Source organism: Mobula birostris, chromosome 7, assembly GCF_030028105.1.
Source record: "Mobula birostris isolate sMobBir1 chromosome 7, sMobBir1.hap1, whole genome shotgun sequence".
Classification (NCBI taxonomy): domain Eukaryota; kingdom Metazoa; phylum Chordata; class Chondrichthyes; order Myliobatiformes; family Myliobatidae; genus Mobula; species Mobula birostris.
This window is the reverse complement of record NC_092376.1, coordinates 119,333,422-119,351,024: the sequence shown is the minus strand read 5'-3', so window position 1 is coordinate 119,351,024 and position 17,603 is coordinate 119,333,422. Positions and strand designations below refer to the sequence as shown.

The window sequence follows — 17,603 nt, the reverse complement described above, 5'->3', positions numbered from 1 at the left end:
TCAGGGCCTGGCATTATTGGAAGGTGCTAAGAACACAAAAATTTGCAGCAGGGTAGTTTGAGGCTGCACTGACATTCAATAAGATCATGGCTGAATTCATCTTGGCCTCTATTTCACTTTCCTTCCTGTTTCTCAAAACTCGTGATTCTTGTGCAGATCAAAAATCTGTTGTCTTGGCTTTGAATATACTCAGCAATTCAGTCTCCAAAGCTCTCCAGGGAAGATTCACAAATTTGTGAGAAAAAAAAGTTCCTCTTCACCTCCAAAATAGATTCTTCTCCAATATTTTTCTGAAACCTTTAAGCCTAATTCTTGATTCTTCCACAAAAAAAAGGAATTGCTGTATCCCCTTAGAACTTTACATGCTTCAATAAGGTTATCACTCATTCTTCTAAATTCCAATGAGTGCCTCAACCCTACTCATATTCTCTTCGTACACAAATCCTTAAATCCAGCTTTATGATCAGAAATTTTGCTCAACAAATTTGAGTTGTTTATGGCTGCAACGAACAAGATAATTAAGACTAATTGTACAGTGAAGATACCTGAATATTTAGCAGGCATTCAAAAGTATTGCACAAACCATTGCTAACTAACATAAAGGCTCATCAGGTACAAATATAGTAGCGCGGGGAGGGAAATGATGAAAGAAGAGAAAATAGTGAAAAGGAATAACTGAATCATTATCAGGTTCTCGAGCTGTTATTAACAGAGCTTTGCGAGGATCAGCAGTTGATACCCAGTTATAGATACCTTGGAAAAGGATGTAAGGGCAAATGCATTCAAATCTGACAATTCTAAAAGTTCAGGTCTGAAAGTGAGCAATGAAGAGTAGGGTGAAGGAGCAAGTCAACAAAAGGGAAATGATAATTTTGTTGAATGGGCAAGAAGATGGGAAATAAAAAATCTATAGTGATTTGAAAAATGGAATGTTCCTAAAGGGAAATAATTTTGATATACAGTGAGACCCTGGTAACTTGGTTCATAAACTACAACAGATTATCATGCAGACACAGCATGTTATTTGGTAGGCAGATGATAAACTGGACTTTTTTGGAGTACTGCATTAAGAACACCATTATAATTGTACATGGCTTTAGTGCATCTATGCCTGGGGACCATGAATATTTTGGCTCCCATTTCTAAGGAAGGAAAGAACAGCTTGGTCAGCAATGTCTAGGTTGATTTCTGGAATGGCAGGTCTGCTCTATAGGAAGAGGTTGAATATGATTGAATTATATTCATTGGAGTTCTGAGGAATAAGAAGTAACTTTGTTGAAGTTATCTTGACTCAGATCAGCTGAACTCATTGGAATTCTCTTCTCCAGAGGGATGCGTATGCTTGATAAGTGAGTATATATAGGACTGTGCCTGGCAGCCTTTTGGACTGCAGGAGCACTAAAGAATGCAGCAATGAATGGGAAAGATGATGTGGTACAAATTCAGGCTTGATCCCATGAGCTGTCAAGGGTGGCTATGAGGGTTTCTATGATATTATTGTGGAGATAAATGAAGATAAGTCGGGAGGAGAAGATGGTGGCATGACGCAGTGCGCGCAGCCTCTACGGTAAAATGATATCCTATTTGTTAAATAGGGGCCATGCACAATTCTGATTTGATGGTGATAGATGTGAGAAGCAAGGAGGAACATCTGGAGAAACTTCTGAAATGCCCGGTTTGCTGCCGCTGCTACTGTGCGATCGAGAATCTCTGGAGGGTAGGCCCCAAATCCTTGGCTTTGCCTACTGCTGGCGGCCGGGGCTGGGGTCGATGTGCTCAGCAGAGGTGGTGCTCAGTGGGCTGGTCGGAGGCTCGAAGTTTTCGGATGACTCAGAGTCGGACTGTGGTCGAATGCTGCATCGGCAAGTTTGCAGCACTGGAAGCTCATGGCAGGGAGAGTTTTCTTCCTTCTCCCGTCTGCGTGAGATGATGGGACTTTCGAGAGACTTTGAACTTTTTTTACCGTGCCCATGGCCTGTTCTTCATCAAGTTACAGTATTGCTTGCACTGTTGTAACTATATGTTATAATTATGTGGTTTTTGTCAGTTTTTCAGTCTAGATCTGTCTTGTGTTTTCTGTGATATCACACCGGAGGAACATTGTATCATTTCTTAATGCATGCATTACTAAATGACAATAAAAGAGGACTGCGTGTCCTTATAATGTAATGTAATCTAATCTAATAAATGTTGGATGTTTAAACTCTGATCTGAAAAGAACAAAAAAGTAATACATTAGTATTTCTATCAGATTAGCAACAATGATGCAACAAATAGAACTTATGTCATTTATGCTTCTGTACAATATATAGTATTATATACTATATATTGTACAGAAGCATAAATGACATAAGTTCTATTTGTTGCATCATAGTTGCTAATCTGATAGAAATACTAATGTATTACTTTTTTGTTCTCTTATAAGTAAATTGAGTGTTGCTTTTTTTTCTCAAGGTAGCTAAAGTATAAAAGTGAATAAAGTGGCCCAGAGTTTTGGCCAGACTCCATCTTGTTACAATACATTCAGCTTTGGGAACAGAATATAAGGAAGTTATTTTGAAGAAATGCTGTACAGATTGACCAGAATAACAAAATTAAAAGACTCAGATTGTAAGGGTTATTCACAAAAATAGCATTCTTGAATTTAGAAACTTGTTAACTGACATAGTCAATACAAAAGCTCCCCCAGATTACGAAAATTCAACTTTATGCACAAAATCATCTTTGTATTTTTGAAACAATATTGAAGTTTGTGTTAATAACAATGAAATTTCATGGTATTTATTAATAATTAGATACAGCATTCATTCATTTAATGGTGAGCCATGTTAGGGTGATTAGTCAGTGAAATGAAAGAATGACAGCAAGAACATGTGAAGTGATTGCTACACAAAACAGAGCTTTCTGACTTAAGGAGAAATTAGCTTGTGGACTGACTTCTGCATCAGAGCCCTCACATAACCTGCAGACTCCAGGTATTTTTTTTTCACTCATTCATGGAGGGTTGCCATTGTTGACAAGGCCATCAGTCATTGTTCTGCTATAACTGCCTTGAAGAAGATAAAATGCTGATACCTTCTTGGGCTGCTGCAGTCCATGCAGATAAAATGGCTGTAATAGTATTACTGGTTGGGGACTTCCAGGGTTTATGTTCGGTGGTAATGAAGTAACTGTAATGTTCCAAGGCAGGATGATGTGCCACTCTGAGAGGAACTTTCATTTGTTTGTAACTTTCAGCAGGTCAGAGAGTATCAATAGTGAAGAATTGATACTTTTCCCATCAACTCTCCAATGTTGACTGTGTTGCTCACAGAGAGAGTCTAAAAACATTTTTCATTGTATTTTTGTCTCAAGTATCAAAGTATAAAACCCTGCGTCACCAGCCACTATTTAGAGACGCAGCCTGCAACCATTACTCTCTGCTTCCTACCTCTGAGCTAATTTGGATCTACCTATCACTCCCTGCCTTCCATGTGACCTAACATTCTCGATAGTATACCATGTGGGACTTTGTCAAAAACCTTACTAAAGGCCAAATAGACAAAGTCTGCTGGCTGCTCTCTTCTGCCCTTTCAGTTACCTCTTCAAGTCTCTCTAAAAGTTTTGTCAGCCATGACTTTCCATGCACAAAGCCATGCTGACTCCTAATCAGACATTGTCTATACAAATTCTGTCCCTCCAAACCTCCCCACCACTGTTATCAGTCCTTTCATTTCAGCTTAATGAATCTTCATCAGATCTGAATATTTTTATTATAATTGTTTTTAGTTAGATTTCCAGCTTCCACAGTATTTTCTAGATATTAGAGGCTGTAGATTTGGGAAATATTCTTAAAAAAAAAGCTTCTGTGAATTTTTGGAGTACATCTTGTATATGGTAAACACTACAGCCATTTTGTTGGGGAGGTGGGGAAAACAAACATTTAAGGTGGCAGATAAACTATCAGCCAAGCAGGCTGTTCTGTCTTGGATGGTGTTCAGCTTAAGTGTCATTGGAGTTTTGCTCTCCCTCGTAAACAGAGAGTATTTCATCATGCTTCTAATTTATGACTTATAGATGGGGTAAAGGCTCTAGGCAGTCAGTGACTCATCAAAGAATATTAAACCTATGATTTGCTCTTGTTACTAGAGTATATATGTGGCCAGTCTATTTAAGCTTCAATCACTTTCAAAGCTATGACTTCTGTCAAATCAAAATAGGAAATAACAGGGTCAGTACATAGAAACTATGTAATTATGAGCTAAAATACAGGGACTTGAGGATTGAGTTACTAGGGGAGGCTGCAAAGGCCTGGACTCTTTTCCTTGAAGCAGAAGAGACTGAGAGGCAATCTTATAGAGTCTTATAAAACTGTGAGGGGTATAGATGGGCTGAATGTCCTCAGTCTTTTATTCAGACTTGGGGAATCAAGAATGATCAAGAATAGGTTCAAGGCAAAAGGGGAAAGAGCTACCAGGAACTTGAGAGGCTTTTTTCACAAGTACTTGTTTGTTTGTTAATTTATTTGTGTGTGTGTCTATTTGTTTGTTTGTTTGTTTGTTTATTTATTTAGAGAGATACAGCATGGAGTAGGCCCTTCCAGCCCTTCGAGCCACGCTGCCCAGAAATCCCCCGATTTAATCCTAGCCTAGTCATAGAACAATTTACAATAGCCAATTAACCTATGAACCTGTATGTCTTTGGATTTTGGGAGGAAATCAGAGTATCCAGAGGAAACCCGTGCAATCACTGGGAGAACGTACAATCTCCGTGCAGGTAATGGTGTGAATTAAACCCAGGTTTCTGGGACTGTAAAGCGCTGTGCTAACCATTATGTTATGGAATATACATGGAATGAACTCCTAGCAAAAGCAATTGTGGTAAGTACAATTACAACTTTTAAGATCAAGTTGGAAAAATACAGCATATGAATATAGAACCATAGAACCATACAACATTATAGCAGAGAAACAGGCCTTTTGGCCCTTCTTGGCTGTGCCGAACCATTTTTCTGCCTAGTCCCACTGACCTGCACCTGGACCATATCCTTCCATACACCTCTCATCCATGTACCTGTCCAAGTTTTTCTTAAATGTTAAAAGTGAGCCCGCATTTACCACTTCATCTGGCAGCTCATTCTATACTCCCACTACTCTCTGTGTGAAGAAGCCCTCCCTAATGTTCCCTTTAAACTTTCCCCTCTTCACCCTTAACCCATGTCTTCTGTTTTTTTTTTCTCCCCTAGCCTCAGCGGAAAAAGCCTACTTGCATTCACTCTATCTATACCCATCATAATTTTATGTACCTTTGTCAAATCTCCCCTCATTCTTCTACACTCCAGGGAATAAAGTCCTAACCTATTCAACCTTTCTCTGTAACTGAGTTTCTCAAGTCCCAGCAACATCCTTGTAAACCTTCTCTGCACTCTTTCAACCTTATTTATATCCTTCCTGTAATTTGGTGACCAAAACTGCACACAATACTCCAAATTCGGCCTCACCAATGCCTTATACAATCTCACCATAACATTCCAACTCTTATACTCAATACTTTGATTTATAAAGGCCAATGTACCAAAAGCTCTCTTTATGACCCCATCTATCTGTGACACCACTTTTAGGGAATTTTGTATTTGTATTCCCAGATCCCTCTGTTTTACTGCACTCCTCAGTGCCCTACCATTTACCTTGAATGTTCTACCTTGGTTTGTCCTTCCAAAGTGCAATACCTCACACTTGTCTGTATTAAACTCCATCTGCCATTTTTCAGCCCATTTTTCCAGCTGGTCCAAATCCCTCTGCAAGCTTTGAAAACTTTCCTCACTGTCCACTACACCTCCAATCTTTGTAACATCAGCAAATATTGCTGATCCAACTTACCACATTATCATCCAGATCATTGATATAGATGACAAATAACAATGGACCCAGCACTGATCCCTGTGGCACACCACTAGTCACAGGCCTCCACTCAGAGAAGCAATCCTCCACCACCACTCTCTGGCTTCTTCCATTGAACCAATGTCTAATCCAATTTACTACCTCTCCATGTATACCTAGCAACTGAATCTTCCTAACTAACCTCCCATGCGGGACCTTGTCAAAGGCTTTAATGAAGTCCATGTAGACTACATCCACTGCCTTCCCTCCATTCAGTTTCCTGGAAACCTCCTTGAAAAACTCTAATAGATTTGTTAAACATGACTTACCACGCACAAATCCATGTTGACTCTTCCTAATAAGTCCCTGTCTATCCAAATACTTGTAGATCCTATCTCTTAGTACTCCTTCCAATAATTTACCTACTACCAACATCAAACTTGCCGGCCTATAATTTCCCGGATTACTTTTAGAGCCTATGAAATACTTAAAAGGATATAGGGTAACCAGGAGGATGATGTTATGAGCAGCTGGTGCGTATCACAAGTTCTGGTTACAAAACCACTGACAATCTCTGAAGAGTATTGATAATGGCTGGGGTCACCCTTCTTGTAAAGACACTGCCCAGAAGAAGGCATATTTCCTAAGAACAATCATGGATCGTGATTGCCCGAGTCATATGAAATCTACCAATCTACATCAGGTCTCACCAATGTACAGCAGGCCACGCTGGGAGAACCGAACACAGTAAATGACTCCAACAGGCTCACAGATGAAGTGTCGCCTCACCTGGAAAGACTGTTCAGGGCCCTGGATGGTAGTGAGGGAGGAGGTGTAGGAGCAGGTGTAGCACTTGTTCTGCTTGCATGGATAAGTGCCAGGAAGAATCTCAGTGGGGAGGGACGAATGGATAAGGGAGTCGTATTCCCATTCCAATATGTCCATCCATGGCCTTCTCCACTGTCGTGATGAGGCCACATTTAGGTTGGAGGAACACCTTATATTCCGTTTGGGTAGCCTCCAACCTGATGGCATGAACATCGATTTCTCAAACTTCCAGTAATGACCCCCCGCCAACAACCCCACCCCCACCCCCTTCTCCATTTCTCATCCTCTTTTCCCTCTATCACCTTATCTCCTTGCCCGCCCATCGCCTCCTTCTGGGTTCCTTCCCCCTTTCCCTTTCTTCCATGGCCTTCTGTCACTTTCACCAATCAACTTCTCAGCGCTTCATTTCATCCCTCCGCCTCCAGGTTTCACCTTTCACCTGGTGGTTCTCTCTCCCCTCCCCCTCCCTTTAAATCTACTCCTCAACATTTTTTATCCAGACCTGCCGAAGGGTTTCGGCCCGAAATGTCGGCTGTACTTTTTTCCGTAGATGTTGCCTGGCCTGCTGAGTTCCTCCAGCATTTTGTGCGTGTTGCTCTGAGTATGCTGTGATGCCTTTGTTTGTGATCTCAAAGCAATTTAAAACAAGTAAAGCACAAAGGTTTATGTCCTGATCATCCAGGCATCATGCAAATTTATGATACAAGACTGGAAAAGTTATTCATTTTAATATTAATTTAGTTTACTTAACAGATTGCAATATGGAAATGTTGCACATTTTCCATTGCTGCAGATTTTATTTTCTCTGTGGCTCTAATTTCTGTGCATTATTGATTTCATTCTGGCCCTTCTGTTTGTTTTAGGGCAAGTATGAAGAGAGAAGCATTAAAATATATTTTCAAGACACCGCTTGGACCCCACCACCACCTTACAGAGCAAAGTGCCGCTGTTTAGACATATGGGACAAAATTTGCAGGATTTTCACGCACAACATTCTATAGAGTTTACAGAGATTGTTGCAAAACGCAAAAAAAAACATTCAGTGAGCAGCAGTTCTGTGGGTGGAAACACCTCGTTAATGAGAGAAGTCAGAAGAGAATGACCAGACTAACAGGAAGGACACAGTGCTACAACAGTGGTGTGCAGAATAGCAACTCTGAATGCACATGTTGAGCCTTGAAGTGGATCACCAAAGCATCAGAACATCGCAAATATACACTCAGTGGTTATTTTATTAGGTAGCTGATAAAGTGGTCACTGAATATATATTATTCTGAATAAAACCTTTGAGATAGAGATTGCCTCATGAGTATTTATTTGATGATGGCTGTGGATTTTGACCCAGACACTATATTCTTTTTGTTTCAAATAACAATAAACAAGTTAATTAACAAATAACTGTTTTCTTTTTAAATAAGACCAGCAACAAAATAAGGAACAGTGTGTAATTTTTTTTTAATCACTTTTCCCATAGAAAATAATCAGAAACATCAAGAGCACTGCAGATTCCCTGCATTGGAGTTGAACAATGCCCAGCCTATTAATTACAGTTAGCTGGACTTTAATCCCCATCCTCCAGCCTTCATGATTTGAATGGTGTCCATTCCATTCAATTCAAGTGGCAATTTAAGATGGTGGTGAATATTGCTAGCTCATGTTGAAGCGTTTTTGATGTTGTGGTGTCCGTCAAGTTTGCTAATTAGCTTGCAGACATTTCATCACCAGTCGATATCTTCAGTGCGCAGTTGTTGCTATTTCTCTCTGGGAGTTTTCTTGTTTATATAGGCCTCGTTTGCGAAACAAGAGTGGATAGAATTCAAAGATCAACTGAAGTGGTAGCCAATCAGAACCAAGGTAAGTGAACAGGGGCCTATATAAACATTAGCACTCCTAGAGAGAAACACCAACAACTGCGCACTGAGGATATCACATTGACTGGTGATGAAACGTCTGCAAGCTAATTGCCATGTTCAACAAAAGCTACAACATCAAGTGGCTATGCTTAATGATGGTGGCAATCTGTTTTTCACACTCGCTGGTGGTTCCTAATTGTTCAGAATTCAGTCAATCACATTTTTCAGTTTTCATAAATAATCTACTCTCAGTTAAAAAGAACAGCAATAGCAATATTTCCAGTCTCTAATATTAAATACACAGGAGGAAGAAACAGGACAGGTGGAGTTCATTGCAGAGAAATGTGAATTCACCTGCTTTGAACCCAATATGTACAGTAAATGGCATGATTTTGAAAATTATGAATACATAGAGAAGACTAGGGTGTACATACCCAAAAATGCTTTATAAAAGAGCTGAAGTTCTATGGACAATCTACTAACATACTGCAACAAACATATAACATTTATTTTGACAGGTTTAGCAGAGAGTTAACAGGATGTGTTGAAAGAAGAGGGATTTTACAGAAAAAGATCTGCGAAAGTGTGGACTGCTCTCCAAGGGACAAAAAGGGTTAAGAGTTGATCTAATAGAAGTTTTCAAGATGATAGAATGTATAGGAAGAGGAAAATTATTCTTGCTGGTAATTACCTCAAAAATTAAAGGTCACCGTTTCAAAATCATTGGTAAAAATCTATAGGAAAAGAGAGAAAATTTATGTTTTCACTCAGACAGCTGCTGGCATTTGGACTAGTGGACATGTAAATCTGTTGAAATTGATTATATAAAGAAAGTTAAAAGAAAATTGGCCAGATGCTTGAGAAAGAGGAAGCTACAGGGCTATGGAGTAAAGTGTAATAGCTCTATCAAAATGGAAACGGATATGATCTATCAATTAGCTCTTTTTCTCTGAGCCTGATTGATATGTCTAAAATCATGAATTCTTGAAATGAATGAAAACTAGATCGATTGAAGAGTAATGATATGTGGATAAGGGCTTCTGATTTTCCATTGATATCCACATTGGCACCAATATTCTACATCCTACAAGCCAACAGTGAATTAGTCTGAGATGATGAGGCATCTATGGCCTCTGGAATTATAGTGAAATATATCATCAGAATGCTAAAGCCAAGTTTTTCTTTTGGGGTTGATCAGAGAGCTGTGCTGCAGAGCCAGACTAATGATTATTTCAGTCTGCCAGCAATTTCCCAGGCTTATTTCGTAAATAAATGTTGGAGCAAGTGAAAATACAGCAAGAACAACTAGAGGACACTGAGAACTAACTTAAAAGCATTTCAGTTTGACATAAGTTGTAGCCCAACAGATGAGAACTCAGTCAGATCCATCATGAGCACCAGCCTCTGTAGTATAGGACATCTTCAGGGAGCAGTGCCACAAGAGGGTGGCATCCATCATTAAGGGCCCCATCACTCACATTATGCCTTGTTCTCATTGCTGCCTTCAGGAAAGAGATACCGAAGCGTGAATACACATGCTCAATGATTCAGGAACAGCATCGTCCCCTCTGCCATCTGATTTCCGAATGGACATTGAACCCATGAACATTGCTTCAGTACTTGTTTTTATTCGTAATTTTGCACTACTTAGTTAATCTAACTATTCCAAATAAATAAATAAATATACTTATTTATTTCCTCTGCTATCATGTATTGTATTGTACCGCTGCCCCAAAGTCAGTAAATTTCATGACATATGCTGCTGATATGAAACCTGATTCTGATGTTCAATTTGATTCTGAAATTGGAATTTATTAAAATATATACTCCATATAAGCTATTGTTGATAATCTATGCACAGTAAAATGGACCAACAATATTGTCTCTGATGTCCTCTACCTTCTTATAGGACCATAAATTCTTTTACCTCCACTCAACTGCTATCATTTCAAGGGAAATGTCAGAGTAAAGACAAAGTAAAACAAAATTATCTTCTTTCTTACTAAACATTGTAAAATGTTTCTAGTCCCAGTATTTCCCCTCAGAGGAAGTGTATAGTACACATCTCTGATTAGACAATCTAATGTTCCATCTCATTGATCTTGATTGGGAGGAGAATATGCATTGGCTACTTGCTTTCAAAGTCAAATAAAATACTTTTGATTTGGTAATCTGTTGGTTTTACCACTATGGATCTATAGTTAATGTTAATGTTGGTTGTTATGCATTCTGTTTCACACATTGTAAATTGTGGTCGAACAGCAGATTGGTTTGAAAATGACTCTGCCGAGTACCAATTTCAGCATCTTCCCCTCTAACCACCACACACCTTGTGATTAGTACAGACAAAGACAAGTAGGTTAATTGAAAATCCTCAAAGCCTCGTTTTATGGCTTAATCTATGTGTCAGGACTTCCTTGCAGGTGATCTACAAGTGCTGGCTGTCATGTACCTTTAGTCAATAGTTGAGGTATTGATCAGCTAGTCCTGTCCCTCAATATTGCTACCAGAATCTAAATCAAGTATCAGCTTTAGGGTCTAGATTTTGATGCAGTTAACACTCAGAAAATCCTAATGGCGAAAGGAGATCGTAAATGCTGACTCCAATTCCGCATCCTTGTCTGTGATTCCTAGTGAAAAGCATACTAGAGCTCAGTGCTCCTGAAACTTAGAACTAGAATTTCTAAGAATGGTTGTACTTAGGTTATAGATTGACAAAGTTACTGCTTGCCAAGGCAGCTTGCTGTAAGGTGCTGGGCCAGGGCAAGTCGTTCTCAAGAAAACCTTTAGCATCAGCAAAAAAGCATATGTTATATGGTTGACAGTGAGCCAAAGAAGATTAGATGCCAAGACTTTAGTTGTGATCCTGAATGTGACTGATTAACCAAGTTGGTGGTCATGGGGGTGAGTTTTGGAAGTGTGAAAACAATAAAAAAGGGACAGATACCACAAAGCTTAATGTCTCCTGGTTTCCTGCAACTAATTTGCAGAAATTATTATGGATAAAAGGGACAAGCTGTCAGAAAATTCATCACCAATGCGAAGAGCTTTCAGGCTTTGAAGTAAAGTCATTAGAATTCATTGCATGTACAGAAAAGAAAGATTTTTAGTGCCATATGTTCAAATAGTTTAGGTCTGTGAGGCACAGTGAAAGACAAATATGAAGAATAAACCTACTTGACTTCATTCTCAACAATCTGGAAATGCACTTCCCCATGAGAGTACTGGTGATAGTAACCACAGCAGGATCCACGCATGGACTAAATTTTGTCCTCATGCTGAGAACTCCCATGATTACATTGTATGATATTACTACTGTGTTAAATGAGACTGATTCACAAAATATACTGCATCTCAAATCTGAGCACTCATGATAGGATCTGATTTATCAGCGGCATAAAATGCTACTCCACCATCTCAACCCTCAACGTGACCTGCACTCAAACATTGCCACAAAGCCAGTCCTCCAGTAGAACACACTTAATTCAAAGTAAATCCAAAGGGGTCAGGAGGCCAGACTGTAAAAGCAACTTTGGGAACTTCAAACAGAAAACTAACCAAAATTAAATCTGTGTTTTTGCACATTCTTGCTGTATACAGCAATTAGAAGCCAAAAGATATGTAAAATCTATTGTTCCACACATGAAATAAACTAGACAGTCAAATAATCAATGTGTGAAATTTAGAAAGGACAAGATGAAAGAGGCACAAGTAAAAGGGAGTGATGTCTGCCCAAAAGTCAGGTTTTACCCAATTTTGTTAATTTGCCCAGATACCTAAAGCAAATGATATGGACACGGCAACATCCCAGGAACTGAAGATCTGATTTTATTTGGAACTAGTTATACTGTATCTCTCACCAAGCTGTTCCAGCACAGCTACAGAACTGGGATCCGGCTCTCTAAGTGGAAGATGGCCATCCACAAAAGGCAAGACAAACTCAATCCAATCAAACACTGTCTCACTAGTCTACTGATAATCATCAGCAAAGTGATGGAAGGTGGCATCATATGTGTGATCAAGCAACACTTACTCACTAAAGGCTGCAAATTATCATTGAGTGCAATTGATGCTTGAATAGAGGGAAGCCTGGACCTAAGGAATGAAACATTCCTGGTACAAATTAATCATGCATAGAGTTTAATACAAAACACGTGGCTATTTGAGAAATGCAGCATAAATACGTTCGAGCTTATTTGCTGTAACTGGCCCTTGATGATTTCCAGAGTTAGTCTTTGACAGCAGTGCAGAGAGGGTCCCCAGTGTCCTTAATAAATCTGCAGCTATTCCAATGCAGGTACCACAGGAACAGTATGAAACTCAATCACTATACAATACTGCCCAGTACGACATTAAGAAGGAAACACTGTATAATAGTGTGCCATTCCGAAGTGGAATGCTACAGATAAATTCCTTGTCCTAGGGCAGTTGGACAATAATTCCAAATTTTGTCCCATTGATTTGAATCACAGTGGCTGAAAGCTGATTGTTTCGAAAGGAAGCCAAAGATATTCTGTAGATTCATTATTGTTGCATCTGGCTGTTCATTCCATTGCTGTAGAAAAGAGAAGTTAATTGGAAGACCAGAATTCCATTCATTTGAAAGACATTCCCAGCCCTGTGGGAGAGGGCAAGAGCAGGTTGGTGCTTTACCTATTTTATGTTCATGGTTTCAGTTTCTGAATGTGTATTAATTAGATGAATTATCATTTAATAAATCATTTTGATTTTAGAATTATTTAAATCTATTTTAGAAGTTTGTAAATCCCCTTTCACAGGAAAGAGGAATCAGCTGAACACTGTATGAGGTTTATTTGTCACTCATATCCTGCTGTCTCCTATGGATTGCCTCAGAAACACAAGAATTCAACTACTACTACTGTGGAGCCTCTTCGAGGGATGCATATCCTGAGGAAGCTTAAATCATCCCCCCAGTCTTGATGAAGGGTATTGGCCTGAAATGTCGACTGTCTACTCTTTTCCATAGATGCTGCCTGGCCTGCTAAGCTCCTCCCCAATTTTGTGTGTGCGTGTTGCTAATAGTTGCCTATTGGCTTTTCTGCACATCCTGAGAAAGTAATTGTGGGTGAGCAGAGACAAGCATGGTTCAACCCATTATTTTTCTCTATTTAAGTTAGACTAAAGTAAAATGAGTAATGTATAGCTCAACATGCATTCATTAAGGAGACGTAATCAAATTAATAAGTGCAAGCATATCTTTATGATCAGAAGTATCCTTCATTGTCATGGTAGTGGTAATTGGGAAACTTGTGAAAATTGGAGCATCTAATAGTGAATAGTAGACATCCTTATTTGCAAAGTAAGTTGACTCTTTCTCTCAGGAAAATTCCCTACTTCCTTCAGGCACTTTATGTAAATCTGTGATCTATGTTCCGTGAATGTTTAAAATTAACAAAGGTGAGAGGAATTCCATGCTGTGTAGTGGCAAACTATTAAATAGTATTAATCTGAGGTTCATCTATGTGATGGTAAGCTCTCAATAATTGTACTCTGTACACACACACAAACATCTTGTCATTATGCTGTCGTTGCACTGAGTGTGTGCACTTCAATGTCTTCCCCCCAGCAAATTCTTATCATGGGTTTGGCTTTATGGTGCTTTCCTGTCATACATTTCAGAATATTCCATTTCTTTAGTAATGGAGTTGTGTAAGTGTGTATACGTTGTTTCTATGCTGTAGTTAAGGTAGATATGTCTGTTTATTTTGTAACATGATTGTAACTACATTGTGGAATGCATCATATTCTGATTCATGTGTAGTCTTAAGTTAACTTAGTGGGTAACTAAAAATGACATGTCCTGCTGCCTAAAAATGGGGCAGTTTACACTTGGTAGGAGAGAGAGAAAGAGAGAGAGAGAGAGAGAGAGAGAGAGAGAGAGAGAGATATCAGGCCTGCCACCAGGTCACACTGGCCAAGTATAAGTCTGGAATTATGATTCTGTGTTTTATCGTAGACTTTTTTTGTAAATATTGGCAGTTTTCTTTTCGCTATTTTCACTCATTTTTGTAAGTTGGATTTTTGATGAATCGAACAAATACCTTTGCACCAAAGTGTTAAGCAACTTCAGCCATCTTTTCTTTGGTCAAAACCCACATATCTTAACAACCTCCTACTGTAAACCACGACGATGATGGCTGGTTCTTCGCTTGTGAAGATCAGGAGGGAAGAAGAGTCCTCAGGGGCGACGGCATGACCATTGGTGACTGCGGAGGTCAATTCTCAATCTGCAGATTCTGGAGCAGTGGAGACATGGAAACAGCCGGGATGCAGGCTCTTGAGTAGTAGGATCCTTCCTGTGTCTCCTCTCCTCTTCAGCAGTCACTCTTCTGGACTCCTCAAAATTCTTGGCTGCTCCATGGATCAACGTTCTCCAATGGTCTCTGACACAAGCCAGCGGCTGCCACTCGTAGACCTCGATATTTGTCTGAGAGAGCTGCTGCTTAATTTGGTCTTTGTATCTCTTGCGCGGGGCACCATGATTTTTCTTGTCCTGAGAGAGTTCTCCACAGAGCACTGCTTTTAGTAACCTGGAGTTCTTGTGGGGTATACACTGCATTATTAGCATATACTATATAAATATCTCAAGCAAATGAAACAATTCCATTTCCATAGACATAGGTCAGAAAGTGCATAAAAGTCACAGAATATGGTAACCATTTCTACAGTGCTGTAATGAATAAAATGAAAAGCACACAAAATTGAAAAAAATGTACTAAAATTAGTGACTTAAAGGAAACCAGTTCTGCCGTCCATAGTAACTAATGTATGACTGCAAATTGGACTTTTGAATTTATTAGATGATGAGAGCCCATTCCTGTGTATAAATGGCGATATGTTGTGTATTCACTACCCCGAGATGGCCTGTAGTGTTAAGTTTTGCTGCAGACAATATTGTGAAATCTCGGCTCTGCCACCCATTTAATGGTATTGTGCATTTTATATAATCATCAAAAGTCAAAATCGTTTTTAAAAAATGAATTGAATTAAATTGAATTGAGTCCATTTCTTACATCCTTCACATACATGAGGAGTAAAAATCTTTATGTCTCCGTCTGAATGTGCAATGTGCAAATTATAGTAATTTGTAATAAACAGTATGTACAGTAAGATATACGACAGACAATATAGCTTAGAAATATGATTGTGTCAGCATGAATTAATCAGTCTGATGGCCTGGTGGAAGAAGCTGTCCTGGAGCCTGTTGGTCCTGGCTTTAATGCCGTGTTACCGTTTCCTGGATGGTAGCAGCCGGAGCAGTTTGTGGTTGGATTGACTAGTGTCGCTAGTGATCCTTCGGGCCCTTTTTACACACCTGACTTTGTAAAATCCTGAATAGTGGGAAGTTCACATCTACATCTGCGCTGGGCTGTCTGCACCACACTCTGCAGAGTCCTGCAATTGCGAGAAGTACAGTTCCCATACCATGTGATGCAGCCAGTCAGGATGCTCCCAAAACTGTGGCCCTGTAGAAAGTTCTTAGAATTTTTTTTTTAGATTATGAAGACACGCAGTCCTCTTTTATTGTCATTTAGTAATGCATGCATTAAGAAATGATACAATATTTCCTCCTGTGTGGCATCACAAAACACAGGACAGACCAAAACTGAAAAAATTGACAAAACCACATAATTATAACATATAGTTACATCAGTGCAACAATACCATAACTTGATGAAGAAGTCCATGAGCACAGTAAAAGTTCAAAGTCTCTCAAATGTCCCACATCTCATGCAGACGGGAGAAGGAAGAAAAACTCTCCCTGCCATGCCGACCACAGTCCGACTCTGAGTCATCTGAAAACTTCGAGCTCTGATCTGCTTTCCAACACTGAGCACTGAGCACCATCTCTGTCCGAACGATTTAACCTCAACCTCAGTTGCCAACAGCAGGCAGAGCCAGGGATTTTGAGGCCTACCCTCCGAGAGATTCCCGACCACGCAGTAATGACAGCAGCAAACGAGAGTTTCAGAAATTTCTCCAGATGTTCCTCTGTGCTTTCACGTCCATTCTCCATCAAATCAGAATTGTCCGCAGCCCCTACTTAACAGATACAATATCATTTTTCACCAGAGGGCTGTGCACGTGCAGGCGTGCTGCTCTCTCTCCTTCCGCCATCCTCCCGCCAATTTGGGGGGGCCATACCAAACTTCTTCAAAAGTCTGAGGTGAAAGAGGCGCTGTTGTTCTTTCTTCACCACACAGCTGGTATGTACTGACCGCATGAGATCCTCAGTGACCTGTATATTGAGGAACTTAAAGCTGTTCACCCTCTCAACTCCAAATCCATTGACGTCAATATGGATGGGCCTGCTTCTGCTCCCCTGTAGTCCACAATCAGCTCCTTTGTTTTTGCGACATTGAGGGAGAGGTTGTTTTCTTGACACCACTCTGTCAGGGTGGTGACTTCTTCTCTGTAGGTTGCCTCGTTATTATTTGAGATTTTACCAATTAGTGTAGTATCATCTGCAAATTTAATTAGTAGATTGGAGCTGTGGGTGGTGACACAGTCATAGGTGTACAGAGGGTAAAGGAGGGGGCCTAGAACACAGCTCTGGGGAGCTCCTGTGTTGAGGATCAGGGGGCAGAGATGATGGAGCCCACTCTTACCACCTGCTGGGGATCTGACAGGAAGTCAGCTGCACAAGACAAGAATACAGCTGCAAAGGCCGGGTGAAGGCCAAGGTCTCTGGTCTTCTTGTCAAACCTGGAGGAAATTATGGTGTTGACTGCTGAACTCTAGTCTCAGAACAGCATTCTCACATGAGCCTTGCTCTTCTCCAGGTGTGTAAGGATGGTGTAGTTGTGTCAGTCGGCGAATTGTAGGAGGTGTAGTTTGGTACTTGGAATGCTTGAAAGTATATAAGCTGAGCATTAAAAGCATCATAGTGATAATTTTCCCCCAAGTAATATCAATACCAATATGTATGTTCCCTCTCTTACTGATTTAATGCTAATTATCATTCTTAACGGCTGGTTTTGATAGGTTTCTGAAATAGCAACACAAAACAAATACTTCAAACTTAATCAATAAGGAAAGGCAA

At 39.8% G+C, this 17,603-nt stretch overlaps 1 pseudogene; it reads right to left on the bottom strand.

The window, feature by feature from the left end:
* The window catches only part of LOC140200961 (uncharacterized), a 32,485-nt pseudogene extending 17,366 nt beyond the window's left edge, over window positions 1-15,119 (bottom strand).
* Window positions 15,120-17,603: the final 2,484 nt, after the last annotated feature.